At 47.0% G+C, this 26,937-nt stretch overlaps 2 long non-coding RNA genes across 2 annotated transcripts; both read left to right on the forward strand.

Moving 5' to 3' along the window:
* The first annotated feature begins 4,143 nt into the window (after positions 1-4,143).
* LOC142603197 (uncharacterized) lies at positions 4,144-10,916 on the forward strand. The gene is made up of 3 exons (XR_012837087.1): positions 4,144-4,737; positions 9,080-9,144; positions 10,670-10,916. It is a non-coding gene; the product is annotated as an uncharacterized LOC142603197 (long non-coding RNA).
* A 13,249-nt stretch (positions 10,917-24,165) lies between these two features.
* Positions 24,166-26,191, forward strand: LOC142603199 (uncharacterized). Its single transcript, XR_012837089.1, has 5 exons — positions 24,166-24,265; positions 24,471-24,509; positions 24,584-24,624; positions 24,708-24,846; positions 26,127-26,191. It is a non-coding gene; the product is annotated as an uncharacterized LOC142603199 (long non-coding RNA).
* The last annotated feature ends 746 nt before the right edge of the window (positions 26,192-26,937 follow it).

Genomic DNA, 26,937 nt, shown 5'->3' on the forward strand with positions numbered 1-26,937 from the left:
CCAGCCTCTGTCACTACACTCAATTATTCACAATGGACAGAGACATTGACAGACTGCACAGGCATGAATGCAGTTTAGGGCTGGGGCTCCTGGCACTCTGGTAATTTACTGCAGCCGATTATGCAGACTAGCAGAAACTCTGGGACTTTATTTACAATAAATGTGCAATGCATAATCTAACACTACCTGAAACATAAACTGGATAACCCAGTTCCTTAGTCCCAATGGAACTGAAGGGAGGTTGTTCATTGCATAAGACACATAGGGTAATGCCATTTTCTTTCATTTCTTGGGTGGTCATGCATTCATTGCAGAAATACTGTTACAGCATTAGTACAGTTAAACCAAAAAATGAGATCACGAGTGCTTATACAGAACTAGGATACTTCTTGAACCTAAGGCTCTCAGGAGAAAATCCCTACATGCTATACTGCTAAATGTTGAATCCTCCCTCAGCAAGAATACTGAACTTACAGATCACCGCAAGAGAAGAGATTGGATATGAACAAGTAGGACAAGTACTTTAATGCATCGAGAGTTTTCAGCCACATTCAATCTTTCCTGAAAACTCAGTACTGACTTTTATCTCACTGTCCTTCAGACTTCAGAAATTTTCTTTTTTCTTTTCAACTTTTCAACATTCATTTTCTATGTCAAATGCATCCTATCAGGCAAGCGATCTGCTAACTTTCTGGCCGCGACCCTGTGCTGCTCACAATAACAGGAACAGAAGAGAAAACGTCTGCTGGACTTTCACATTTCTGACTCACTGCCTGTTCATGACAATGTGGTTGGGATTTTGTATTTCTGAAATATCCCACACTAGCCTTCATCAGATGGGAAGACAGTGAGTGCTGTTCTGGCCTTTTTTATATCAAGATAATTTTCCATATTTACAACATTGCTGTAATGATTCCAATCTCATCCGTTGGGGCTGATCTGTGTCATCTTTGCTTTGGCCACCCCAGCAACAACTAAAATGTATCAATTTTGATACAGCTTGAAATGATATCTTCAGTCTCTCACCTTTATCCATCACAAAATCTGGATTCATCACATCTTCATCACAAGTTGGATTCAAATCTGTCCCCACCTCTCTCACACCCTTTGTTTGTTTAACAAATTTGCCAGTTCTTTTGCTCTACAGCCTCCCCTTGCCCGTCACTCCTTAATGAGAAAAGCTTTGTTTAGAGCTAGCCATGGTATCCCAAATCCAGTGTTGGACTTTTAGAAGTTGACCCATCCTATGTGAAGGTTTTGTAAAAAGTCTATCCTGCAGAAGCTTAAAGAAAAGACTCGTAGTTTAACAGTATGACCAGACAGATACTGGTAATTCTCCAATGTTAAAATCATCAAAATACAAGAATTGGCACACTCAGACCGACTTCTTAGGCCATCTATTTTGCAGTGTCTCCAAGTACTGAGTACTTTGGAAGAAAATGAAAAACACCCCATGGTATAACAATCCTGGTGTAAGTCATCTACCTGAAAAAAGTATCCCCTTATCACTGCTCCCCCTCCTCAGGAAAACATATGCTGAAATCAAAACCAAAGGCTGCTTGAAGTAGGGAATGAGTAAAATATCTGGCCCAGAGCACTGTGCACACAGAAATGTCTGATGTTGAGAGAAAAGTGCACATATGAGCTGAGCACTGCAGTTTCTTAAACGGCGTCTGACAGTGGTGCAGTTTCAAATACCATAGTTTTACAGAAACCTAAGCACCCCTTCAGGCAAACAACTTGATCTCCAACTTGATCTCCACAGTGAAAGTTTAACTTCCCTTACTAATCAAACCAGTGCAAGGCCGCAGATTCCAGGACACAGTGAAGTCTCTGGTCCAAAAGCAGCAAGCTTAAAGTGCAAAAGAAAAGGAGGCAGTTCTTCTGCCGTTGTGTGAGTGAACATTGAATGATGTTCATTCCCACCTCACAGAGAATTATTAGTGCAGAGAATACCAGAAAAATGAGTAGCTGTTAAGTCACCAGTAGAGCAAGGTTCCTGTAAAAGTGCAGAATGCTCATGCCATCACTAAAGGAGTAATATGTGCTGCAGGGTTGGGTTTTTTTAATTGTTATTAAATTATCCCTAGATATCAGCCCCGATTAACCCTTTAGAAGTCCTAAATGCACTCCAGAGTTTGCATTTACTATCATGACGAAAAGCATCCATGGAAACAGAGGATTCCCTTACATCCTACCATCACCTAGCAGCTACTGCTTTTCCAGATATTTTGTTTAGGTGAATTTGAAGAGATTTCCTTATCTTTTATTTTGTCTAAGGTTCTCCAAAGTACGGACTCAGACTGACTTCCGCATACTCAGAGTACGCAGATGTTTTCTATCGTGAGCATTCAGGTCAGTTGCATAGGGCAAGCATGGGAAGTCCAACACTTCCAGGAAGTTCCAGCTGCCCTCGTGAGACTTAGCCACCCACTGGTGAACTAATCATTGGATCATCATGCTGCTTTCCACTTACTGCTACTGGTTTTACCTTTATTGTCTTGAGTCTGTCCTTTCATTTAATGTACTGCTTTATCTTGGTTTGTCTTGATGACTCAGCTCACACCCCTTTGTGGTTCAGCCACAGAATAAAGGGGAGATTCCTGACAGACTCTCAGTGATTTAGGTTCAGACTTAGACTCTGTTTTAGCTGTTGGAAACCATGTTCTAGCTACCCAAACACCAGTTATACACGCTGCTGGCCCCCAGAAGCAAGAGCTCTCATTGCCTGTAAGGATCTTGTCCTTAAATGTGCATGCTTTGGATACGGGGTATTGAAGATGATGAAAGCTGTACAAGCAAATGCACAGACCTCAGAAAGTATAACCATTCATGGACAAAGCCTGTCTATATTCAAAACAATGCCTCTAGGAGGTGTTCCTCATGCCTTGGCTGTTCCTCGCTAGCACCTTGTAGCCACCTGAACCACAAGAGACAGCAAATAAGGCTGTATGTTAGTAGATTCAACAGCCTGCTTCGATGCATCCTGCTCTTGGGGAATGCTGGAATGCCCTCTCTGTAAGCTGCTCTGCAAAATCCCAACCATATTTTTACCCTAATCTGAGATGTGGAGAGGCAGAGCAGTATTTGCCTGCTTAGAGAGGCTTAGAGAAGGAAAAGCTTTCCACAGTGGATTGAGACCAGCAGCTACTATTTAATACCTAGCTCCTCTGAGTTACGGTCCTGAGCTCAGATCAGCCTTGGCAGCAGTTTTCCTTGCAGATCCCTCAGATCAGCAAGGGAAAGACCTCAGTATGGTAAAGAACTTCTGTTCTCCATTTACACCAAATAAATTAAAGGGTTTGGCTTCCAGGTAGTCTAGGCTTCAAGGTGATTATTTCCCATTGTGTGACTGAATCTGTAAAGTGTGTTTGCAGACCTCAACCCAGAGTATGATCCAACCAACGGGTTTTCCTGAGTAAATGGAAATGTCTCTGCTCCCCTTCAAATCCCCCACCAGTCCTGGAGGCTCCCAGCACTCACTCAATGAGGTTAGCAGGCACCTTGCGAGAGCCCAGCCTACCCTTACAGCTTGTTCTCCCCTCTATGTAAGTGTAGCACTTTAAGGATCCTCCAAGAGCCTGAAATACTTGAGGAAAAACATTTCAACAGATGCATTTTTTTTGCATATGTTTGATTTCGCCTGTTTTTCCACTGACACTATTTATTAACTGAATAAGCTGGTTATGATTTCATCAATACTGCCACTTGCCTTATCCTGGCCACGTCCATCTCGACCCACCCCCAATCCCTCTCAGTTAGCCCAGAACCTGTTGCAAACAGACCTCGATGTGACACGGGCTTCCCTCCCCCTCATTTCCTGCTTTACCTAACTTTGAAACTGTCCATCAGGAAGTGACCCATCTTACAGTCAAGGCAAACTTTGCCAATGTGCTTCAGCTGGTCCTTTTTACTGCAGTCATATCCGTTGAAAACATAGCCCCTGCAGACCAGTTTCCTCTCCAGTGTCCATCTGTTGACAAACAGTCAGGAAGAAGAAAGGGGGATGGGGGGGTGGAAGAACAACCTTGCTTTGCAACAGAAAAAAAATACAAATGCAAAGGCTTGGACTAAACGTCTTCCCTTTCCTGTTTTGCTCAGTGCTCTTAGGTCTGTTTTCTCTTAGTATCTGGTGCCCTCATTGCTACACCTTCTTCTTCCACAGCACGTTAACAACCTCACTACTAGCTAGAGATCAGGAGCGGGGGCAAGGGAGCCCGAGAAGCGGGCTCTTTTCATGCGTACAGATCCCTCCTGTCGCTCTTGTTGTGCCCCCATGCCCACCGGTAGCCCTTTTTGGGGCCACCCAGATGCTGCCTTGTGCCAACAGGTGCACGCACGCTGCCGCACCCCTGACAGTGTCTCGCAGAGGGGTTGAGGGCACTGGCCCTGCTTGCCGCTCCCTCCGGCGCGCGCGCACCGGGCAGCCGCCAGCCGGCTCTGCTCGCCGATCCCCGACGTTGTCTCGCGGCCGCGCAGCACAGCTCCACCGCCGTTCGCTACCGCCTGTGAGCGCCGGGGAGCCACGGCGTGGCGGCGGGCTGCGCTGCGGGCGCGTGACCACCGGGCGGCAGCAGCGAGCAGGACGTGCTCGCGAGCAGGCGGAGGCGCCGCGTTTGCTCTCGCTTTCTTGCCCCGCGCACCCGCTCGAGCGCGGCGAGTCGCGGCCGCGTCTCTCCTCGCTGGCGGCGGTGAGGCCGGGGCCACCCGGCGCTGAGGGGCCCGGGTCCCGACAAGGTGAGCGCGTCCCCTTGAGTGGCCACGGGCCTCGGGATGTTTCGGGACCGCTGCGGCCGCCTCTAGCTTCAGGCGGAGGTGCGGGGAAGGCGGGGCGGTGTCGGCACCGCGCGGGGCGGCAGCGCGCCGGGCAGCGGGTGCCTCGGCGGTCTGTTCGTCCGCCCTGGCTCCACCCAGGCCGGCCGCTCCCCAGGCTGGGCCGCTGCCTGGGCTCGCCCGTGGAGTTGTGGGGTGGGCGTCACGCAGGGGCTGGAGCAGGGGTTTGGCACGGCGTCCCTGGGTCGGCCCCGGCGTGCCGGCGGGAGGAGAGCCTGCCCTGCGGCGTGTGCGGACTAGAGGACGGCGAACGGGGCCGCGGCGGAGGGGAAGGGTACTAGGGAGCACGGGGCGGGCCCTCAGCGAAGGTGCAGCTTTTCCCGAGAGAAGGGGCAGGCACTGGTTGTGAGGGGCGCATCGCCCGGTGATCTGCTGGAGCATCTCAAGTTACGCACCTGGTGCAGTAGTCTGTTTTTACTGAATTTGGACTGAGGTGCTTCGTGCCATCTCATTTTCTCTACTGAGCTGAATTCTGTAAGCAAACTAATAAAGCCAAGCTCCCATCTCTTGCATCAGAGAAGCTGGAGGCCTTGGTAAATACTGCAGATGGATTATATAAACTGCACTAAATTAAAGAAATAGATCTATGCTTATCGCATAGATCTTTTGGGGATGGGTTGAAGACTCCCCACTAAAAGAAACACAGTAGCTGTATGTGTAAAAAAAAAAAAAAAATCTGTCTAAGGAAATTAGCTGTTGGCATGGATCACTGGCTAGCATAAGACAGAATAGAACATAGAAGAGGAGGGGATTTAGCAAGTGAAGTACTTCAAGCCTGCATGAGTAAACACAGCATTAAACAAAAACTACATATATCCTTCCACTCACAGCACTCTGGAGTGGAAGAGAGAATAAAGCAGACTATTAAAAATGACCTCAAGAAAATTATAGGGCAATATCCAAAGCAATAGACTGAAAAATTACCAGTGATATTAGCAGCTTTAAGAGAGAGCACCAGCTCATGCACCAGTTTACATTTGTGGCATGTTTTATTCAGACAGCCCATGCCCCACACATCAGACCCTAAGGATCCTGAAGGTCATCAGTGGGAATGGGAAAAACATTACAAGAGAATAAAGAAAAAATTTAGGCTCAGGTGGAAGAAGCAGGAAAAGAAGCAAGGGAAAAAAATTGGGAAAATGAGAATCAAATTCATATATATATATATGGTGATAGTGAGGCCAAGTAATGGTTTTGAGCCTCGGAAAAAAAGAAACATGCCTTAGAAACAAAATGGAAGGGGCCCTAATTTGTTACCAACGTGAGTCTAGTAACACATCAATGGGATGAGGACAGTGGTACATATGAATGGCTTCATGTTCCTCAGTTCTCTACCTACAGAAGTGAGTAAGGATGGATTCAGTTGTGCATCGGCCAAGAAAGTGGACAGTTCCTGCAACACCAGTTTGAGTAGGTGGATATTTAGGCTGACTTCCCCTCCAGCTCACAGCAAGCCCAAAAGAAATCTCATGTCTGAAAGTCAGAGGAGGGTGCTATGGCTTCACCTAGTCACTTGCCTTGGCCCTAACATCAGGTGTCACAAACAGGAGCCAGCAGGGCTGTGAGTTGTCGGAATTTTTCACCTGTGTTCTAAGCCATATAGTAACATTTTTGGCAGCTGTAGTGTATTCTTCTATAATTCTTGTATTATAAAATTATGGACATCTAGTATTAATAATAGCAGCTGAATTAATAATGAACATAGACGGACTATACCTTGAATGAACATTGATATGTGCCTCCCCTGACTCAAGCGCTGAGCAGGCAAAAGTGAATTTGCAGCTGCGTAAGTGCAGAAAGGCTGAATGCCGCTCAGTAGGCAGCTGCAGTTGCTAGCTTTGTCCTTTCACTCCAGCAGCTGCCCCTGGAGGATGAACGGTCACGACCAACAGAACAGCTTCATCTTATCCAGACACTGAGGAAGGGGCTAGGGAAAGAGGGTCGGGGAACCCGGGAGTTTGAGAACAACATTCTTTTTAACGCTTCAGTGGTCTATCTGCATGAGTATGACTGAGATGCAGCTATAAAGGGTAATCCTTCACACATAGGTCATTCATTCATAACTATTAAGTTGAAGCAGTGCTTGGGAGGTTATACCAGAATGTCAGCTGGCATAGATGACATTATAAGTGGCATTCAAAAAGCTGCTCCCTCTCCCTACTTTTTTTTCAGTCTCTGTCTTGTAGCCCACTGCTGTTTTTTTCCTTTTCCATCTCTTTGTCCTGATGTCCATCTGTCTCTTTTTCCCCTCAGTTTCTCTGGCCTGTTCCCTGGCATTCTTTTCCTCTCTGTGCCTGTACGTGCTGCTCTGTGTCCCTGCCTTCCTATCTTTCTCTCTCTCTCTCTTTCTCTCTCTTTCTCTCTCTTTCTCTCTCTTTCTCTCTCTTTCTCTCTCTTTCTCTCTCTTTCTCTCTCTTTCTCTCTCTTTCTCTCTCTTTCTCTCTCTTTCTCTCTCTTTCTCTCTCTCTTCTCTCTCTCTTCTCTCTCTCTTCTCTCTCTCTTCTCTCTCTCTTCTCTCTCTCTTCTCTTTCTCTTCTCTCTCTCTTCTCTCTCTCTTCTCTTTCTCTTCTCTTTCTCTTCTCTTTCTCTTCTCTTTCTCTTCTCTTTCTCTTCTCTTTCTCTTCTCTTTCTCTTCTCTTTCTCTTCTCTTTCTCTTCTCTTTCTCTTCTCTTTCTCTTCTCTTTCTCTCTCCATTGGTCTTGCTTACTGTCACTGGTTTTTTTCATTCTGTATCTCACTGTCCCTGTTCTCCTTCCAGTTCATCTCTTACTCTCTCTGACCCTTTGTGCTGCTCCCTGTCCCTATTGTTTATTGCTCCACCTCTCTGTCATTCTCTCTGTTACTCTCATTTGCTCTCTCTATCTCATCCTGCTCCCTGTCCCTCTCTCTTTCACAGTATCCCACTTTCTGGCTCCCTGTCCATCACCTGTTTTCTATATCCCTCTGTCCTTCCTCTTGTCTTTCCTTGTCCCTCTGGCCTGCTACCTATCCCTGTCTTGTTTTTTTTCTTTCTCCATCTCTCTGCCTCAGTCCTGTCACTCTACTCCTCTCTCTGTCTCTAATTTAGCTTCTTTCTCCATCTCTGCCCCACTCCCTGTCCCTTTTCTCTTAGTCTGTCCTCCATTCTCCCCCTAACATTTTGTGTATATATCTCCATACCACTGTCTGTCCTATCGTTTCTTGCTATATCCCCCTGCCCAGCTTGCTGTCCCATTATTCCTCTCTGTGCTGCTCCCTGGCCTTTTTCTCGTCTTGCAGTTCATCACTGTTTTTTTCTTTCTTCTTCTCTTTGTACTGACCTGTCTCTCTTTTTCCACCCCTCAGTCCCTCTGGTTTGTTCCCTATCTTTTTCTCTCCTTCCCTCTTTCCTTATTCCTCTCATTCAATTTCTCTCTTGATCTGTCTGTTCTGCTCCCCGCTCATAATTTTCTTTCTCTTTCCCTCTGTCCTGCTCCCCGACCCAGTTTTTCTTCTGGCATGTCACTGTAGGTCCCAGGGGAAGGGTGAGCGTACAAGCGCCGAGCCCCGGAGCTGACTCACTCCTGCAACTTATAGGCATTAACGAATAAACACTGTCTCCTTTGCACTTAGTGAGGGGCTGTCACAGAGTCCAGGGGAGCAGGTTACATAGTGGACATAAGGGGACATGGCTGCAGCTGTGGGCTGGAGGAGCCCCGGGTGAGAGCCAGCGAGGTTGATGGCATGGCCCATCTGTGTAAAAGGGCTGCAGCCCCAGGGGACGGTGCTGCTGGGGCATGACCGCCTGAACGTGCCGATGAGCTGCAAGGAAGTTTCCGACCAACAGGTTTATGGACAGTTCGGGTCAGGCCCCATCAGCTCCCAGGGATTTTCTGATAGCTGGTGGAGGGGAAGCAGGAAGAGGAACAGATGGCTGCCCCCACCCCTCTGGGTACCTGGAAGCCTTCCCACACCCTGGAAAAGGTGCTGGGTGCCTCCCCAACACAACAAAACTTCTCCAACCCTGCTCACCCTATGCAGCTGCACCCAGCTCCAGCACCTCCTCTGAAACCTGTCCCGTAGCCACAGGCTGCTCCCAAACCCCGTCCTCACAGCAGCAAGCTGGCCCTTGAATACGCTTTATTCTCCATCAATGCAGGTGCCATTAGCATCAGTTTGGGGAAGGAGCAGCGTCTCCAGAAGCTCCTGGGGAAGGAGGGATTGCTGCCTGAGGAGAGCTACAGTCATCACTGCAGATAACATAACGCTCGTTCTTTCCCTCTCGCAGAGGCAGTACTGAGGACTCAGTTGTGGGTTCCTCTCCAAGGATGATGTTGGCTGCATCTGGCTCAGGTTTGTGTGGGTTGCCTTTGGCCACTTTCTCCTTGCAGCATGGGCAAAAAGGGACAGCTGGACGCTTACTGGCTGTGGAGAGGAGCTGCCGAGGCTGAAGCTGGACAGGCCAGAAAAAGGTAAAGCGGCTGAAGAATAAAATAAAAGGGATCCAGCCTGCAGCTACCTCCAGCTGCAGACAGGAGACTGCCTCTCCGGGTGAGAACTCTTAGCGTGGTCCTCAGCAGATCCAATCACCAACGAGCATGGCAGGGTCTGTACACATAACCAAAAGCACAGTACGGCCACATAGCGTGTGCACATGTGAGGCTACGTATCTGGGAAGCCTCACACTGTATGACACCAGTCGGTTCTCTTAGGTGGACAACAGTCAAGTGACCAGAGCTACAGAGGAGGAAGGGGGAGAGAGAGAGGTGTCCAAACTTTCAAATTCTCCCAGCAGCTCTGAGAGCGGGAGCTGCAGTGAGTCCTGAACCCTTGGGGCCGTGCCATCCCTCTTCTGCATACCAGTCTCTCACCACCCTCCCTTCTGCTTCTCTCACTTTTTTTTTTCCTCGCTTCCCTGCACCTCTCCCTCTCTCGTTTTCCAAGTCCCCCTCTTTCTCTGTCGTTCTACCTCTGCTTTCTTTTTCTTGCTGCACTTCTGTCCTGTTCCCTGTCCCACTTTTTTTCATCTTCTGTCTCTGCCCTGTAGCCCATCACTATTTTGGTCTTTCTCCATCTATCTGTCTTCCTATCACAATTTTTTAAATTTCTCCCTATCTGCCCTTTAGCCCTTCACAATTCCCAGCCCCGCCCCCGTCAGGCTCCACGTCCCTATTTCTAAGTTCCTCTCTCTCTGCCCTGTATATACGTTTTCTTTCTTAGATTCTCTCGTTCCAAGTCCTTCTCCCTGTATTTTAATTTCTTTCCTCTCTGTCCTATAGCACATTTTTGTCTTTGTAATTCTGTCTAGCTCCCCGCCCCTGTTCTTTAATTCCTCTGTCTCTCCCCTTCAGCTCATCAAGGTTTTTTGGTATTCTCAGTCTGTGTCTACCTCAGCATACCCTTTTTTAATTCCTCCCTCTGCCCTGTGGCCCATCACTATTCTTTGGGGTTTTTTCCATCTCTCAGCCTGGCTCCCTGTTGCTTCCTCTCTGCCCTATAGCCGATCGTTGTTGTATTGGGTTTATGTGGCAAGGTTTTGTTAGCTGGGGTGGGGGGCAGGGGCTGCAGGAGCGGGTTTCTGTGAGAAGACACCAGAAATTGCCCCCATGTTGGGCACAGCCAGTTCCAGCTGGTGGATCTACTGCTGGTGTAAGCTGAGCCCATCAGCAACGCTGGTAGCACCTCTGTGATGACATATTTCAGAAGGGCTAAAAAATGCTGTGCAGAAACTCTGATAGAGAAAACGTGACTGTGAAACAGCCCTGCAGACACCAAGGTCAGTGAAGAGGGAGGGGGAAGAGGTACTCCAGGCATCAGAGCAGAGATTCCCCTGCAGCCTGTGGTGAAAACCCTGGTGATGCAGGTTGTCCCTCTGCAGCCTGTGGAGGACCGCACACCAGAGCAGGTGGATGTCCCTGAAGGATGCTGTGACCCTGTGGAGAGCCCGTGCTGGAGCAGGCTCCTGTCAGCACCTCTTGCCCCATGGAAGGACCCCACGCTGGAGCAGAAGAGCATGAGGATGGAGCAGCAGCAGAGACAATGTGTGATGAACTGACCGCAGCCCCTGGTCCCTGTACGCCTGCATTGCTTGGGGGTAGGATGTAGAGAAGTTGGGAGGGAAGATGAGCCCGGGAAAAAAAAAGAGGGGTGGGGGGAAGGTGTTCTTTTAAGATTTGTTCTTATTTCTCATTATTCTACTCTGGCAATAAATTAATTTTCCCCAAGTGGAGTCTGTTTTGCCTGTGACAGTAATTGGTGAGTGATCTCTTTGTCCTTATCTCGACCTACAAGCTTTTTTGTTGTATTTTCTTGCCAACTTACTGAGGAGGGGGAGCGATGGAGCAGCTAGGTGGGCACCTGGCGGCCAGCCAAGGTCAACCCACCACAGTTTCCTTCTATCAGGCCCCGTGACCCCTTTTTTTTTTTTTTTTAAATTCTTGCCCATTTCTTGTACCCCATCGCTTTTGCAACACTCTCCATCCCTATCTTTTTAATTCTTACATAAGTTTCTTGAACCCAGTAACTTCTTAAATTTTGTTGCTACCTTTCCCTCTCTCTGTCTCCCTGACCTAATTTTAATTTTTTGCTGGTGTTTCTTGGACCTTACCACTTTTCAGATTTTCTTCCTACATCTCCCTCTGCAGCTCTGCATACCTATTTTTAAATTCTCGGGTATGATTCTTGTATCCTGTCGCTTTCAAAATTTTCTCACTACATCTCCCTCTATCTCCCCATCTATAATTCTTAGTTCTTCTCTGTCCTGTACCCTGTCACTTCTCACACTCTTTCTATATCTCTCTATCTCTGTGTCCCTATTTGTTAGTTCTTGCCTATGTTTCTCATATCCTATCGCTTTTTGAAATTTTTCTTTCTATGTCTACCTCTATGCAGCTCCCTGTTTCTATTTGTTTTATTTCTTGCCTACGTTTCTTTTCCCCTATCGCTTTAGATTTTTCCCCCATCCCTTGTCTCGTCTGTCTTCTCATCCTGCTGGTCCCTGCCACCTCTCTGTCCCTGCTCCCTGTCTCTCTCACATTCCTCCATCTCTCTGTTGCTGTTTTTTTGTACGCAGTCTCTCTGCTCTCTCATCTCTACACCCTTGTCCCGTTCCCTGTCCCTTTCTTGTTCACAGTATCCCATTTTCTGGCTCCCTGTCCCACAATTCTCCATGTCCCTCTGTCCTTCCTCCTGCTTTTCCCTTTTCTCCTCTGTCCCACTGCATTTGGGCACTGAGCCTGGTAGCCAGCTCACTGCTGGGATTTCTTATGTGCATTAAAGAATAAACTTTTCCTAACTCCTCTGTGCCCCTGGATGTGTTCGCAGCCCCTGGGTGCAGAGCTCATGCTGTGGATAGATGCAAGGGAGGAGGTGATATGCTGTGGGGCTTTGGCAACGACCCCCCTGTTCCCAATGGGCTCCATCTGGGGCTGGAGCAGCCCCAGGTGTAGCCACCGAGGGTGAGGATGGGGCTGGCCCTGCTGCCTGAAGGGGCTCTAGCTGTAAAGGGGGCTGCCTGGGCATGCCTGCTTGAGGAAGGTGATGAAGGGGAACCGGCCGAGGAGGGAATCTGAGGGGGTCCCACAGGCAGGCGCCTCCCGCAAGGAATGGCCGGTCCCTGCGGCAAGCAAGGATCCCTCCGAGGGAAAAGCAAAATTGTTTCTATGTTGCTCTCTAACTGGCTCATTCTCCCTATTTTTTAAGTTTTTCCGCACTGCCTTGTATCCCATTACTATTTAAATTTCACTTCCGTGTCTCCCACTATGTGGTTCCCTGACCCTAGTTTTTAATACTTACTTCTGCTCTGTACCCCATCACTTTTCAAACTTTCTTTCTATGCCTCCCACATCTGGTTCCCTTTTCCTATTTTATAGTTCTCGCTCTTTCCTTTATCCTGTCAATTTTAAAACTTTCTTTATCTGTATGTTTCTTTAGCTGCCTGGTCTTATTTTTTAATTTTCACTTGTGTGAATTGTACCCCGTCGCTTGTTGACTCTTCTTTCTATTTCTCCCTACATCTTCCTCCCTGTCCCTATTTTAAAATTCTTTTCTGTGTTTCCTGCACCTCGCTGCTTTCTGGTCTCTCTTTCTATATATCCCCCTATCTGTTCCCTGTCTGTATTTCTTAATGTTTTCCTATCTGTCCTGTACCCCATCCCTTTTTAATTTTATTTCTATGTCTCCCTCTATCCAGCTCACGGTCCTTGTTTTTTAATTCTTTCCTTTAGCTGGGGAAGGGTCTGCCCAGGCACACCTGCACGAGGGAGCTGATGAAGGTGAGCTGTCTGAGGAGGGAAGCCAAGGGGGTACCACAGGCAGCTACCTCCAGCAAGGAATGGCCAGTCCCTGCGGCGAGAAAGGATCCCTCCGAGCCATTCCCGACAGAGCGCGCCACCAGCACGCGGTACTGGGAGCTCAGTGCCTCCCTCGGCTGCACGTGAGAGCCGCTGGGAAGCCTCATGGTGGAAGAGCATCGAGGCGCCTGCTGCCAAGGCAGAGAGAAAAGAATCGGGGGCGGTGAAGGTCTCCTGCCGGCGCCGGGAGCTATGGCGAGTGGCATGCTCTCGTGTGCATCCTGGTCCATATCTGCTGCCCTTCCCCAGATCTCTGCCTGCTTCCATGTTCCTCTCTGCCAGCCCGAGAGAAACTTGTTACTCTTCTGCCAACTCTGCCCTGTTCACCTATTTATTTTTTTTCTGTTTCCCTCTGCAGCTCCCTCTCCCTATTTTTTGATGCTTTCCTGTGTTTCTTGTACCCTGTTGCATTTTCATTTACCTTTCTACATTTCTCTCTCCAGTGCCCCATCCCTATTTTTAATTCCTCTGTCCTGTACCCCATCGCCTTTTAAATTTTGTTTCCGTTCCCTTCAATCCCTCTCCCTGTCCCTATGTTTTCATTCATGTATGTTTCTTGTACTCAGTTGCTTTTTAAAATTGCTTCTACATCTCCCTCTCTGTCTCCCTTTCTTGACTTTTTTTTTTTTTAAATTCTTCCCTGTATTTCTTGTACTCATCGCTATTTAATTTCTCTTTCAACAATTCCCTTTATCTGGCTCCCTTTCCCTAAATTTTAATTTCTGCCTCTTTTCTGTATGCCCTGTCGCTTTTTAAATTTTCTTTTAATGTTTCCTTCTAGTCTCATCCCTGTTCTGGTTTTTTAAATCTTTCCTATGTTCCTTGTAGCCTGTCACTTTAAACATTGCTGAATTTAAAATTTCTTTATCTATCTGATTCCCTGTCTCTATTTTTTTAATTCCTCCCTCTGTCCTGTACCTAATTTTTTTTTTTTTTAAATTTTCTATGTCTCCATTTATTTAGTTTCCTGTCCTTTTAAAATTTTTTTCCTGTCTGGTTTCGGCAGGGAGGGAGTTAATTTTCTTCCTAGGAGCTGGTACATTGCTGCGATTTGGATTTCAGATGAGAATAAGGTTGATAACACACTGATGTTTTTAGTTGTTGACAAGCAGTCAAGGACTTCTCAGCTTCTCATACTGACCTGCCATTGAGAAGGTGGGGGGCGCCCGAGAAGCCGGGACTGGACCCAAACAGGCCAAAGGGATATTCCATACCATATGACGTCATGTTCTGTATATAACTGGGGGGTGTGCCAGGAGGTGGGGCAGCTTGGCGTCTTGTGGAGCATCGACTTTGGGTGGTGAGAAATTGTGCCGTTCATCACTTGTTTTGTATATTCTATTATTATTATTATATTCTTCCTTTTTTTGTCCTATTAAACTGTCTGTATCTCAACCCACAAATTTTTTGTTTGGTTTTGGGGTAGTTTTTTTTCCATTTTCAATTCTCTCCCCCATCCCACTGGGAGGGAGGGGAGCAAGCGAACAGCTGTGTGGTTGTTTCAGGTGCTTGCCACATTAAACCATAACAACTATACTCTGTCAATATTAAATTTTGTTTCTATGGCTACTTTTATCCACTGTCTTTATTTTCTAATTCTCTCCTGTCTGTCCTGTACCTTGTTGTTTCTTCAATTTTCCTTCCATATCTACTTTTTTCAAGCTCTCTGTCCCTATTTTTTAATTCTTTCCTGTGTCGTGTACCCCATCGCTTTTTAAATTTACTCTTACGTCCATCTTTATTTTTTTCCCAATTCTTATGTTTTCCTGTCTTTCTTTAAAGCCATCACATTTTAGATTTTTCTTTCTATGTCAAAGTGTATTCACTTTACTCTCCCTATTTTTTTGTGTTTTCCTGTCTATCCTGTGCCTTGTCGCTTTTAAAATTTTCTTTCCATGTCTACGTGAACCAATTCACTATTTTTATTTGTTTCTTGCTTGCCCTGTACCCTGTTGCTTTTGAATTTCTCTTCCTGTCGCTCTATATTTTTCTCCCATTCTTATTTTGTAACTTTTTCTCGTCTTTCCTCATTGCTGCTGCTTTTATAATTTTCTTCCTATGTCTCTATCACCCTATTCTTAATTTTTTTCTCATCTTTCCTTAATGCCACTGCTTTTGAAATGTTCTGTGTCAACTTTTATTCAGTCCCCCTTTTCCTGTCCCCATTTTTACATTTTTTTTCCTGCATGTCCTTTATGCGATTGCTTTTAAAATTTTCTTTCTATGTCTACCTTAACCAATTCATTGTCTTTATTTTTAATTTTTTTTTACTGTGTGTCCTGAACCCCGCTGCTTTTTTCAGTTGTCATTCTATGTCTATTTTTATCAAGCTCCCTAACCATTTTTTTAATTTATTCCTGTGTGTTGTGTACCCTGTCACTTTTTAAATTATATTTCCATGTGTGTCTATATTTTACCCCATCATTATTTTTTAATTTTTTCTTGTCTGTCTTAATCCCCTCCCGAGTACCTTGGTGCCCTCGATCCTTCTATCTCTCCGGCCGCCTCAGTGCTCCGCTACTGCCGCCGCGAAGCTTCCCGTGAGCGACCTCGTGTTCCACAGCCGTCCTTTAGCTCTGGCAGGCTTTGTATCTTTCTTACTCAGACAGCTCTTCCTTGAGCTTTCATCGTGCTCCAGAACGCTCTTACCTTCCCGTTTGCCACGTCAGACGCCTCGGTTTGGTCCCTGCTCCGCTGAGGACATCTGCACTCTGTTCAGGTCCCCTCCTGAGTACCTCATCGTGTCACCGATCCTTTGTTTGTCTCTAAGTCTACATTGCTCTGGCCCCCTGGAGCCCTTTTGTTCCTGTCAGAATGCCTTCCGAGACCATCTTTGCGCCCCACAGCGCCCTTTGAGCCCCGCTTGCATCTCTTTTGTTCAGACAGAACCCTCCCTCGGGCTTTCTTTGTGCCCCAGAGCTCTCTTACCTTATTCACTGCCATCCAGGATGTCTCTACTCGGTCGCTTGTGCCCCGAGGACATCTGTAAGTTTCTGGGACGCCTTCTTGAGTTTTGCATTGTGTCCCAGGGCCTTTTTTCGTCTCTCTCTCACTCTCGGCAGCCTTCTCCCATCATTGTGCCTCCCGAGGCCATCGTCGTGCCCCACGAACTCTTTTGGTTCCGTAGCTCACTTTGCGCCCTTCTCACTTCCCAACAACCTTTCCTGATGCTGTCTTTCATCTCCAGAACACTCATGTTGTCCTCTACGCTAGCTAAGATACCTGTGTTCAGTCCCCGGTCCCCTGAGAACATCCGTAGCCTGTTCAAATCCCCCCCAGACTACATCATCGTGTCCTCGAGCCTTCTTTTGTCCGTCCCTCTCGCAACCCCTCCGCTACCATCACAATGCCTCCCAAGGTCTTAGATGTTTCCCACAGCACACTTTTAGCTCTGTAAGCCCTCTTTGGAGTCGTCACAAGCACACCTCTCCTGAGATCTCCATTCCCAAAAAAAACCCATTGTTTTTCTTCTCCATGCCATCTAGGATGCCTCTCAAGACCTTCGTTGCGCTCCATGGCATTTTGCTAGCACTTTACCTTTTTTTCAATCTTTTGTCCCTCCAAGTTTTTCACGAGCCCTCTGCTCCCAGTCACCGCGCCTCCTGAGACCTTCTTGGTGTCCCACTGCCCTATTTTAGCCCCGTTGCAGACTTTGATCTTCTCTCGTTCCCTCAGAAACTCGTCCTCCGGTTTGTCTGTGCCTCAGAGCGCTCTTATCGTCCTCTCTGCCATCTAGGGTGCTGCATTTGTTCCCCAGCCTCCCGAGGACATATGCACTCTGTTCAGCTCCCCTCCGGACTTCCTTATTGTGTTCCCAAGCCGTCTTTGGTCTCTCTGGCCCATTCAGGACCCCTCTCATTGTGTCATGACGCCTATAGATACATTCCAGGTCGCCCTGAGCACACCTTTAGCTTTGCAGCAGACGTCGCGCCTCTCTCATTCTCTCGGAATACTTCCCGAGTCCAGATCTGTCACCCGACCCAGTCGTTCTGTCCTCTCTTCCCTCTAGCCATGCCTCTATTTGTTTCCTGGCCCTCCGATGACACATCTACTCGGTTCGGATCCCCTCTGGATTTAATCGTTGCATCCCCAATCATTTTTCTGTCTCTCCAGTGCCCTTGGGACATTTCTCCTCCTGGTCACGATGCCTCCTGAGGCCTTCCTCGTGCTCCGCGTCCATCTCATAGCACTTTAGGTTATGAGGTCATCGTCAAGCTGCAGAGTGCTCGTTTGCTCCTCTACGCCAACTAGGATTCCTGCGGTCAGTCCCCAGCCACCCGAGACCACGCGTGCTCCGCTCAGATGATCACCCGAGTGCTTCCTTTTCATCCCTGAGCCCTCTTTTGTCCATCAGCCCCTCTCGACACCCCTCACCTTGCAGTCACGATGCCTTCCGAGACCTTCCTCCTTCTCTGTAGCATCTCGTAGCACTTTATCTCCCTTTCTCTCTCTCTTGTTCTGTCAGAGCCTCCCATCTTACTTAAAAGCCCTTACTTAAAGCGCTCCTTTATCTTACCCTCTGCCATCAAGGGGGGTCTCTGTTTCAGTTCCTCTCTCGCTTAGTCATCTGTTATTTGCCCAGGCGCCCTCCTGAGACTCCAAGGCCCTCGCTGCGTCTCCGAGCCTTCTTTTCTTATCCCGCTCACTCATAATTCTTCTACTCTCCATAATAACGTTGAGTCCTTTCTTGTTCTCCACAGCACTCTTGTAGCACTTTAGTCCCATTTTGGGTGGTTGGGGGGGGGGTGTGTGTGCACTTCAGAGCGCTCTTGTCTTACTCTTTGCAGTTTAGGATGCCTTCATTCAGCCCCCGGCACCCTGACAACACACCTACTTTGTTGAAATTCCCTTCGGAGTTCTACATCGTTATCTCTGAGGCTTTCTTGGTCTCTCAGGCCCCTTCAGGACTCTTCTGCTCCCATTGCCGAGCTCTTGCGAGACATCCCCTATGCCCCGGAGCCCTGTTTTAGCTCAGGAGGGCACTTTGCCCCCCCTTTTTTCCCCTCAGAACCCTTCCTGGGTCCACATCTGTTACCCATGTCCTCTCATCTGTTCCACACACCTCTGTTCGGCCCCCCTGAGGACATCTGTACTTTGTTCGGTTCTCTTCTGAGCTCATCACAGCCCCAAGACTTCTTTGGTTTCCGCGGCCCTTTTAGGACCTCTCCAATGCCTGCGACAACGCTGCTTGTTCTGTCAGAACCTTTCCGAAGCCATCTTTATGCTCCGGAGCCGTCTGTTTGTTTTCTGTCTTACAGCATGTTTCTATTTGCTATCTGGTACCCCAAAAATGTCTATCTTTGGTCCAGATCTCCTCCCGAGTTTTTCCAGGGAAGGCGACAGCCTTCATCCATTTATATTGACATGGCTCCCGTGGTGTTTTTTGATGCATTTTGCTATTTATTTTTGTTATAGCTACTTAGGTGCTAATTAGGCCGCTTCATAGAGTTTCTGATACATTTATTGTATTTCTGTGGGGGTTTTGTGTTTTCTGTCCATTGGGAGTCAGCTAGTTCTCTTAAGGGAGTCAGAGAGACCATTGAGGTTACTCTGAGTCATCATCAACAACTCACAGTAAATAACTTGACAACGGGAGATGTTTTTGAGAAGGGATCCTTATGGGATCTATTTCTGCTTTGTCATTCAGTCTTATCTAGACTGTAGATCCAGTAGAATTTAGGTCATATGCATCATCTTGCTAGAAATGATGCATAACTCCAAAGTTTGTTTTTTTTTTTAAATAGGAAATTAAAGCACACAGTTTTTGTTAATAATATTGTTATTGTATTTAATGAACAGCTTTCCTGCATAGAGTAGTAGGACATTTATCTTTTTATATCTAATATCTACACCCCAGAAAAATTACGTTTGTTTACCTACCCAGTCACATTACTGATACAATAGCCATAGTAAAAGTGCAGGTATCATCACTTCTAGTAGAAATCACTCTTTCCCTTCAGCACTTTGTACACCACAAACTTAAGGCAGATCAGAAAACCCACTGCTGCTCCACCAACTGCCTTTAACTCATCTGGTGGTTGGCCTCTCCCCTTTCCAGGGGATCATGGGAAGGGTGGTGGGCAGGGCCTGGGGTATATGAGCTGTAGTCCTCTTACTAAGAAGCTCATTCTGCTCCTGGGATTTTCTGATATCAGTGCTCTGCTGTTTCTTCAGCTGATGGTAGCTTTTGAGCTGGCTCAGCTTTTTGGGTGGATGCCCTTTGCTATTCAGAGGTATCTGAGGTAAGAGCTTCAGTACTGGTCAAGATTAAGCAGCGTATAGAGTGGAAAGTACACTTATATGCAGATTTTTTTAAAAATTTTTCTTCTTTTTCTTTTAGGTCAGTAATTTTCTCTTGAGCATTCAGGGCTTTGTAAGGTGATTTAATAGTGTATAGGCGTTTTTTTATTCTAGGTATGTTGTGTTTTACTGGCTTTCCTGATTTATTGGAGATGGAACCTTGCTTTTTCCACTAGTTTTGCTGTTTATTGCATATGTTGCTAATAGCGTCTCTTTTAATAAGACTGATGGTGAGATTAGCAGGGGTTAGGGTGTATTTATTTGTATGTATTTGTATCCAGAGTTTTAGCATTTGTCTAGAAAGCAGTAGGGATGTAAAGCATGGCATCTTTCAGGCTACAGGACAGCTTGTTGCCTTTCCCAATCACCCCTGGAGTACTGTATTGTTCCTAGAACCTTTGCAGCTTGTGGCAGGCCCCTCGTAGACTATAAATGTCAGGGGTTCAGTTATTCTGTGGGCCTGTAACAGAGCCCAGAGTTTGTAGGAAGATGGAAGATAGGAGTTCCCCGTAGAACATGGGGTACAGCTTAGAAGAACAGCTCCTGAGGAGCGACTGATGCAGGGGGTTCAGGGGTGCCAATACAGGGAAGGAGCTGTCAGGAAGGAGCGGGGTTCCTTCCTTGAGAGTTCAGGAGGAAAGAAGGAGTTTCTAAAGTTTTGGGATCTAGGGATGGTTGGGAAAGAGAGGAGGGCTCATCACCCTTTCTCAGATAAGTTTTACAATTGGGTGTCAATGAGGTCTGTTCTGTCTTAGCCTCACTGCAGCTGACCGGAGGTACAATGGTCCCGAGACACGCGGCATAAACCATTCAGGCTTTTGCATCGCAATAAGCAAAGCTGAACATCAGCAGAGTCTCATCTCGTGAAGCATGAGGTATATTAAGATATACTCTCCTGAATTCTGAGGTCTCTGCTTCCCTGTGTTTTTTACTTTCTGCACTGCCTGATTTAATTCTTGCATCCATCCCTTTGTTATCCATCTGGATGTCACAGTCTCTGTTACCTGAAGATGTGGACTAGGCACTTATTTCCAGTGCAGGTTTGTGTCACTGTCTTCCCTGGAATTTCTTGGAGAAGAGGACATGAATTATTTGTGCTTGTAGCAATCTCCAGCCAGGGGTCTCTCGCTTATCACGGCCAGCTGCCTCTGTAATTCCCTAAGGGGCTTTGTAGGTATGGAGGTAGCTTGTGTCATTTGTTTTCAGTGTACTATACCATATCTTACTTGGGTCTTGATAGTCCCTTTTTTTTGTGCTAGGTGGGCACATCGGTAGCCATACCGAGGGTCTCGTGCGCCTCAACTCCTCAGCATAATGCTAACTGAGCGCTTTCTTTCTTGCATTAGATGCTCAATGCACAGATCTGTCTTGTGTGTCTCAAGTCTTGGAAGCTTACAGATGGTCTTCCCTCGCAGCAGCGATCCAGGCGTACCCGCTGTCGAGCGGTTTGTTTTCCCAGAGCCATTTTCTGCTACTAAACTGAGTAAATACTCATTACGACTGGTAAGGAATGCAAAATGGAAATGGGAGACAAGAAATTATGTGGGAGAGAGCTCAAATGTTTCCTTTTAAAATGTTTTAATATTCATTTAACAATAGTTAAATCTATAAATTCCATTGCTCTGTGGAGCATTGGCTAGCATCGCAGTACTATAAAAGATCATCTAAAACTTTTAAAAAAGAAGCAAAATAAAATCTCAAATGTAAATATCTAAAATAGGAAAGTCATGTAATAGGAATCTACAATCACAAAACCTCATTAATGGGAATAAGCGGGTTATGATAAAAGTTTGACTACATTAAGTATTACTTATTTCAGTAATGATCTGTGTATTTCTTGAAACAGTGCAATGTGATTACAGCAAGGTGAACACCCTTATTATTTCAAGCACACTGTGTATCAACGTACGTGTGTGTGTGTGTGTGTGTGTTTGCATTCAGTTGAAGCGGAAGCATCTCTAAAATGCAAGACCTTTTCCAGTGGTCTAACAATAAACATCTAAGATGGCACTGTAACCTCTCTGTATATGAAGGAGCCTTTTAGATGAAAGTTTTAAACTGTCTAAAATTATAATTTAAGACAGACAGCATACTATATGGATGATATGGAAAGTGGTTATCAACAGCACTGGAAAGTGAAATAAATTTTAAAGCATCCTTCTGTCTATGAAAAGGTCTTATGAAATAACACCTATACTCTTTAGATACAGCAATGCAAGAGTGAAAATTCCTTTCTTGCATTAGATACTAAACACACAGATCTGTCTTGTGTGTCTCTGCTCTCGGAGCAAGTAGCCATATATGCAGGAGGCAAGGAGAATTATTTCTGTAGTGCTATGCAGAGATATAGAGGATGACCAGATATTTTTTTATAGTGGCAGGCTGCTGTTGGAATCTAGGTGGTATTCCTAAATGGAAACAAGATCTCTGGGATTGTTAAGCTATCACTCTGATCTTGATTAATACTGTTTTTGCAGATGCAGGAGGACGAGCCGTGCACCAAGGGGTGACAGAGGAGAGGTGAGCAGAGCGCTGTAAGAAGGTGCGTCCGCATGCGGTGTCGGAGGGAAGATGTGACTGGTGGCTATATGACTAGTTTATGGGTTCTGTGTTTTTCATTTTGAAGGTGCAAAGCAACGAGCAAAGCGAGATATCTGCACTGGAGGTGACTTGGGCGAGGTGAGCAGTGACTAGTGGGCTGAAGTAGCAGTTATCTTTCAAGTTTCTTATTGTTGAATTATAAGCTTCCCTTGTTGTTTATGTTTATAGGTGGTGTGCAAGCCTCAACACGGCAACCTGTAAACAGCAGAGGTAGGGTAGGCGAGTGGCCAAGGTGAAGGAGTGGGAGATGGGAATTGGCGCAGGCAGGTTTCGGGCAGTATCTTAGCATGTGCTATTTGCTTTGAGATTTTTTTTTTTTTGCAGGTGACGCACATAACCTCAGCAGGGTGAAGCAGCCTGCTGGCAGGTGGCCCCAGAAGGCGAGGCAGTTGTCAGCTGGGTCAGTGTCTAAGTGCAAGATATCCTGCAGCAACTCGGTGAAGCGTTTCTCTTTGGTTTTGCAGGTGCAATGTGGACCACCTTTGAAATTGGGTGAGCATTTGAGGTGAGCTGAAATAATAGTGAGGAGGATCATAGGGCTGGTGACTTCTCTGAAACATAAGAGTAATTTTATGTCTTTTGGTATTTTAGATGCCACAAATGGTGATGTCTGTGATGAGCAGGTGAGTGGAACGGTACAGCCCTTGGCGGGAGGGGGGTGTGTGTGTGTGTTGTGGAAGAGGTTGACATCGACAGGTGTGATGCTTGCTTCCAGCACTGTTTGTTTGTTTCTGTCTTTCAATTGCAGAGGAAGGGGAAGCTGATGACCACAGGAATAACTCAGTTAGCCAATGTGGTTTTTTTGTCGCAGATGAGTTAAGATCCCTGGCCCTCTGAAACTTGAGTTGAGGGACTAGAGCTGGGGAGGGACTGGGAGGAGGAGGGGGACGAGGTTGAGAGTTGCAGGGAGGGGTTTTAAAGCTTGAGTAGGGGAGAGGGCTATTCAGGAGCAGTCCCCTTTGGGCAGGCGAAAGGAGCGGATTACTTTTCAGTACGATGCTAGCGTGTGCCAGGCAGGGCAGTTCCAGCCTGTGTATGTGTTGCATTTCTTGTGTAGCCTGTCTCCTGTGTCTTAGACCTTCCTCAGCTCTCGATGTCTTTGGTGCTTTTTGCGCTCGGACCACAGCGTGCTTCTTGGGCGCTGTCCCTAGGGTCTCAAATGCCTGTACTCATTGCCATAGTGCCAGTTGGGTGCTGCTTCTCGTGCATAACAAGCCTAAAGCGTGCAGTGGTCTCGAATGTTGGAAGTTTGTGTTTAGTCCTCTTGTGCACTGCTGTTCCAAGCTGTGTCAGCGGCTCTGTTCTCTAGCCATACATTTTCAGGCTTCTAGCCTGCATCCTTACGTTCTTAGTCTTGAAGACAGGCTTTTTGCGCATCCATTGTCTCAGTTTTGACAGCAACTTCTTATAATGGGCCCTTAGGTTCAATTCTTTTCTGGGGCTGCCATAGAGCCTCCTTGCCTCACCATTGCAGCCCTGTAGGTCATCTTGCTCAACAACATCTCTGGTCCAGGAGTCATTCTTCTTGCTGAGAGTTCTCTCATATTTGAGTTGCATCATTTGTAGCGTTGGTGTGAGTGTGTGTACGTGTTTGACTTGGGGTGTAGAGTCAGGGTTAGGCAGAAAGGCAATAAGAGTCTATGGTTAATATGTCGATATGCTCAGACTGTTTAGGGAAAGGTTGCATAGTCACCTGGGACCGAATAGGCATCGGCCAGCTGTGTGGATGGTCACTTTGATAGTGTTTTATGGAGATGATTGAAGCCACCTGGGATGGGCTGTTCAGCAGTCGCAAAGCAGATGATTGAATCTCAGAGGTGTTAAGGCTTGTGTGCGTGGGGGGTTTTTTAATGACAGTCTGTAGTTTGGCTCTAGATTGTGTTCCAAAATGTAAACAAGGCCTCCGGAATTGTTTGCTATCACTCAGCATCCATGTGACTTCTTTAATTCTTTTTTCTTTTTTTTTCATATGTAGACACACAATGTGTGGCCCACCTCCTCCATCGCTCCTTGGTGCAAGCACAGTAAGAAGGTGGGTCAGTACATGGTGTCGAAGGGAAGATGTGACCGGTAGCTGTATGACTACATTAAGATTTGTGGTGGTCTTTTTTTTTTCTTATTTTTAAGGTGTGAAGCGATGAGTGAAGCAGGATATTGACCCTGGCAGTGACTCAGGCCAGGTGAGCGGTGACTAGTGGGATGAAGTAGAAGTTACTTTTCGGGTATCGTCTTGTTGGTGAAGTTACAAGCATCCCTTATTTTGAGTATTATAGGTGGTATGCAGGCTTCGGCGTGGCTGACCAAAATGATGGGGGCTGAGCAAGTGGTCAAGGTCAAAGAGTAGGAGACAAGAATTGCTGTGGGCAGACTGCGGTTTCAGGTGGCATCTCGGCATGCGCCTTTTCCTTTGGTTTTTTTTTTTTGCAGGTGCCACACGTAGCCTCGGAGGCATGAAGCCGTATGAAGGTGAGTTTGGTTGGTGTCTAATAGCAAAATATGATATGGCGACTTGGTTAAGCATTTACCTTCTGGTTTTGCAGGCACTGTGCGGGCTGCCTTTGGAACAGGATAAACATTTGAGGTGAGCTGAAACAGTAGTGAGGATTATGGGTCTGGTAACTTCTCAGAAGCGTAATAGTAATTTTGTGTCTCTTGTTGTCTTAGTTACCACCAGCAGTGGTGGCTGCAGCATCCATTTCTGGAACGAGCAGGTGAGTAGAACGCCATGGCCCTTTCGAGGAAGGGGGTGGTATGGGAGAGGTTGCTGTCAAATGGTGTGATGCTGATGGCCGGCACTGTTTCGGTTGGTTGGTTTTTTTCATTGTAGATGATGAAGAATAACACGGTGACTGCAGGAACATCCCACTTAGCCAATGTGTGGTGTGTATGTTTTTTTGTTGAGGAGGGATTCAGATCCCAGCCCTCTGAGAGCTAAGTTAAGGGAGTGGGATGAAAACGGGAGGAGGTTGGGAGGTGCAGGGGAGGGGTTTTATGGTTAGCATAGGGGAGAGGGCTGTCTGGGATCAGTTCCCTTTAGAAAGGCAAAGGGAGCAGGTTTCCTTGTCAGCACAATGCTAGACTGTGCCAGGCAGGGCAGCTCCAGCCTGTGTCTGTGGTATGTTTGTTGTGTAGCTTGTCTTCTGTGTCAGCCCTTCCTTGGGTCTCGATGCCCTCTTTGCGCTCAAGAGGCACGACATGCTTCTTGGGCGCCGTCCCTAGGGTCTCAAATGCCCGTACTCATCGTCACAGTGCCAGTCGGGCACTTCTTTGCTTGCGTAGCAATCTTACAGCATGGATCGATCTTGCGTCTTGGAAGTTTCTGCTGGGTCCTCTTTTTGCAGCCTAATCCCAGGCTGCATCCATAATCTCCAGCCATCTGTTTTCAGGGACCAGGGCTTCTTCCCTGCATCCTTACGTTCTTAGGTCTTGAAGACCGGCTTCTTGCTGCATCCCTCATCTCGGTTTTGACCATAACTTCTTATAACGGGCCATCAGAGCCAATTCTTTCCTGGGCTTGCCGTGGAGCTTCCTCGCCCGGGTGTTGCGCCCTGTAGGTTGTCTTGCTTGCCATCGTCTCCGGTCCGGGAGTCATTCTTCTTGCTGAGAGTTTTCTTTCAATCTTGAATCACATTGTTTGGGTCTGCGTGTGTGTGTGCGTGTGTGTGTTCATTTTGGCGAGGAGCTGCTCTGCCCGGGGGTGTCGAGTCACGGTTAGGTGGAATAGCAATAAGAGCGTATGGTTAGTATGTTGATATGCCCAGACCGCTTGGGCAAATGTTGTGCAGCTGCCTTGAATCGAGTAGCCATTGGCAGGCTGCGTGGAGCGTCATTTCCGTAGTGTTCTGTGGAGATGATGGGAGCTGCCTGGGAGGGGGTGTTTGGGGGTGGTGAAAGCAGATTGACTCTCAAAGGTGTCAAAGGCTTGTCTGCGTGGGGCTTAATGTTTGGGGGTGTTTTTTAATGGCAGTTTGTAGTCAGGCTCTGGGTGGTATTCCTAAATGGGAACAAAAGCTTTGGAATTGTTCAGCTATCACTCAGCATCTGGGTGACTTGATTAATAATTTGGGGTGGCTTTTTTTTCAGATGCAGATAGACAAGATGCGCAGCAAAGAGCGGCAGAGGAGGCGAGCAGAGCACTGTAAGAACGTTGGTTGGCCGGAGGTGTCAGAGGAAAGATGTGACCGGTGGCTGTATGACTAAATTAAAATTGGTGTGTGTGGCTTTTTTTTTATTTTGAAGGTGTGAAGCAATGAGCGAAGCAGGATATTGGTGCTGGAGGTGACTAGGGTGACAGGTGAGTAGTGGGCTGAAGTAGCGACTATTTTTCAGGTGTCACCTTGTTGGTTAAGATACAGGTATCCTTTGTTTGTGTTCTGTAGGTCAGATGCAAGCATGCCAGCCCAAAATGACAGAGGCCAGGCAAGCAAGCAGCTGAGGTAAAGGAGCAGGAGATAGGAATCGGTGTGGGCAGGGTGCAGTTCTGGGCACTCTCTCATCATGTGCTTTTTGCTTTGATTTTTTTTTGGTGGTGTGGTTTTGTTTTTGTTTTTATTTTTTTTGCAGGTGCCGCAGGGAGCCTCGGAGGGGCAAAGCTGTGTGCTGATGAGCAGTCCAAGAAGGTGAAGCGGTTGTCGGTGACTAGTAGCATGGCACTGTATGGCAACTAGCTGAAGCATTTACCTCTGGTTTTGTAGGCGCTTCATGGCCACCTTTGGAACTGGATGCACATTTGAGGTGAGCTGGAAGAATAGCAAGGGCAATCCTGGGAGCGGTGACTTCTCACAAACGTAGGAGTAATGTGTGTCTCTTGGCATCTTAGGTGCCACAAGCAATGACAACTGCAGTGTTTGTCTCTGGAACGAGGAGGTGAGTGGAAAGCCATGGTGCTTCTGAG

This window comes from Balearica regulorum, chromosome 10 (assembly GCF_011004875.1).
Source record: "Balearica regulorum gibbericeps isolate bBalReg1 chromosome 10, bBalReg1.pri, whole genome shotgun sequence".
Lineage (NCBI taxonomy): Eukaryota > Metazoa > Chordata > Aves > Gruiformes > Gruidae > Balearica > Balearica regulorum.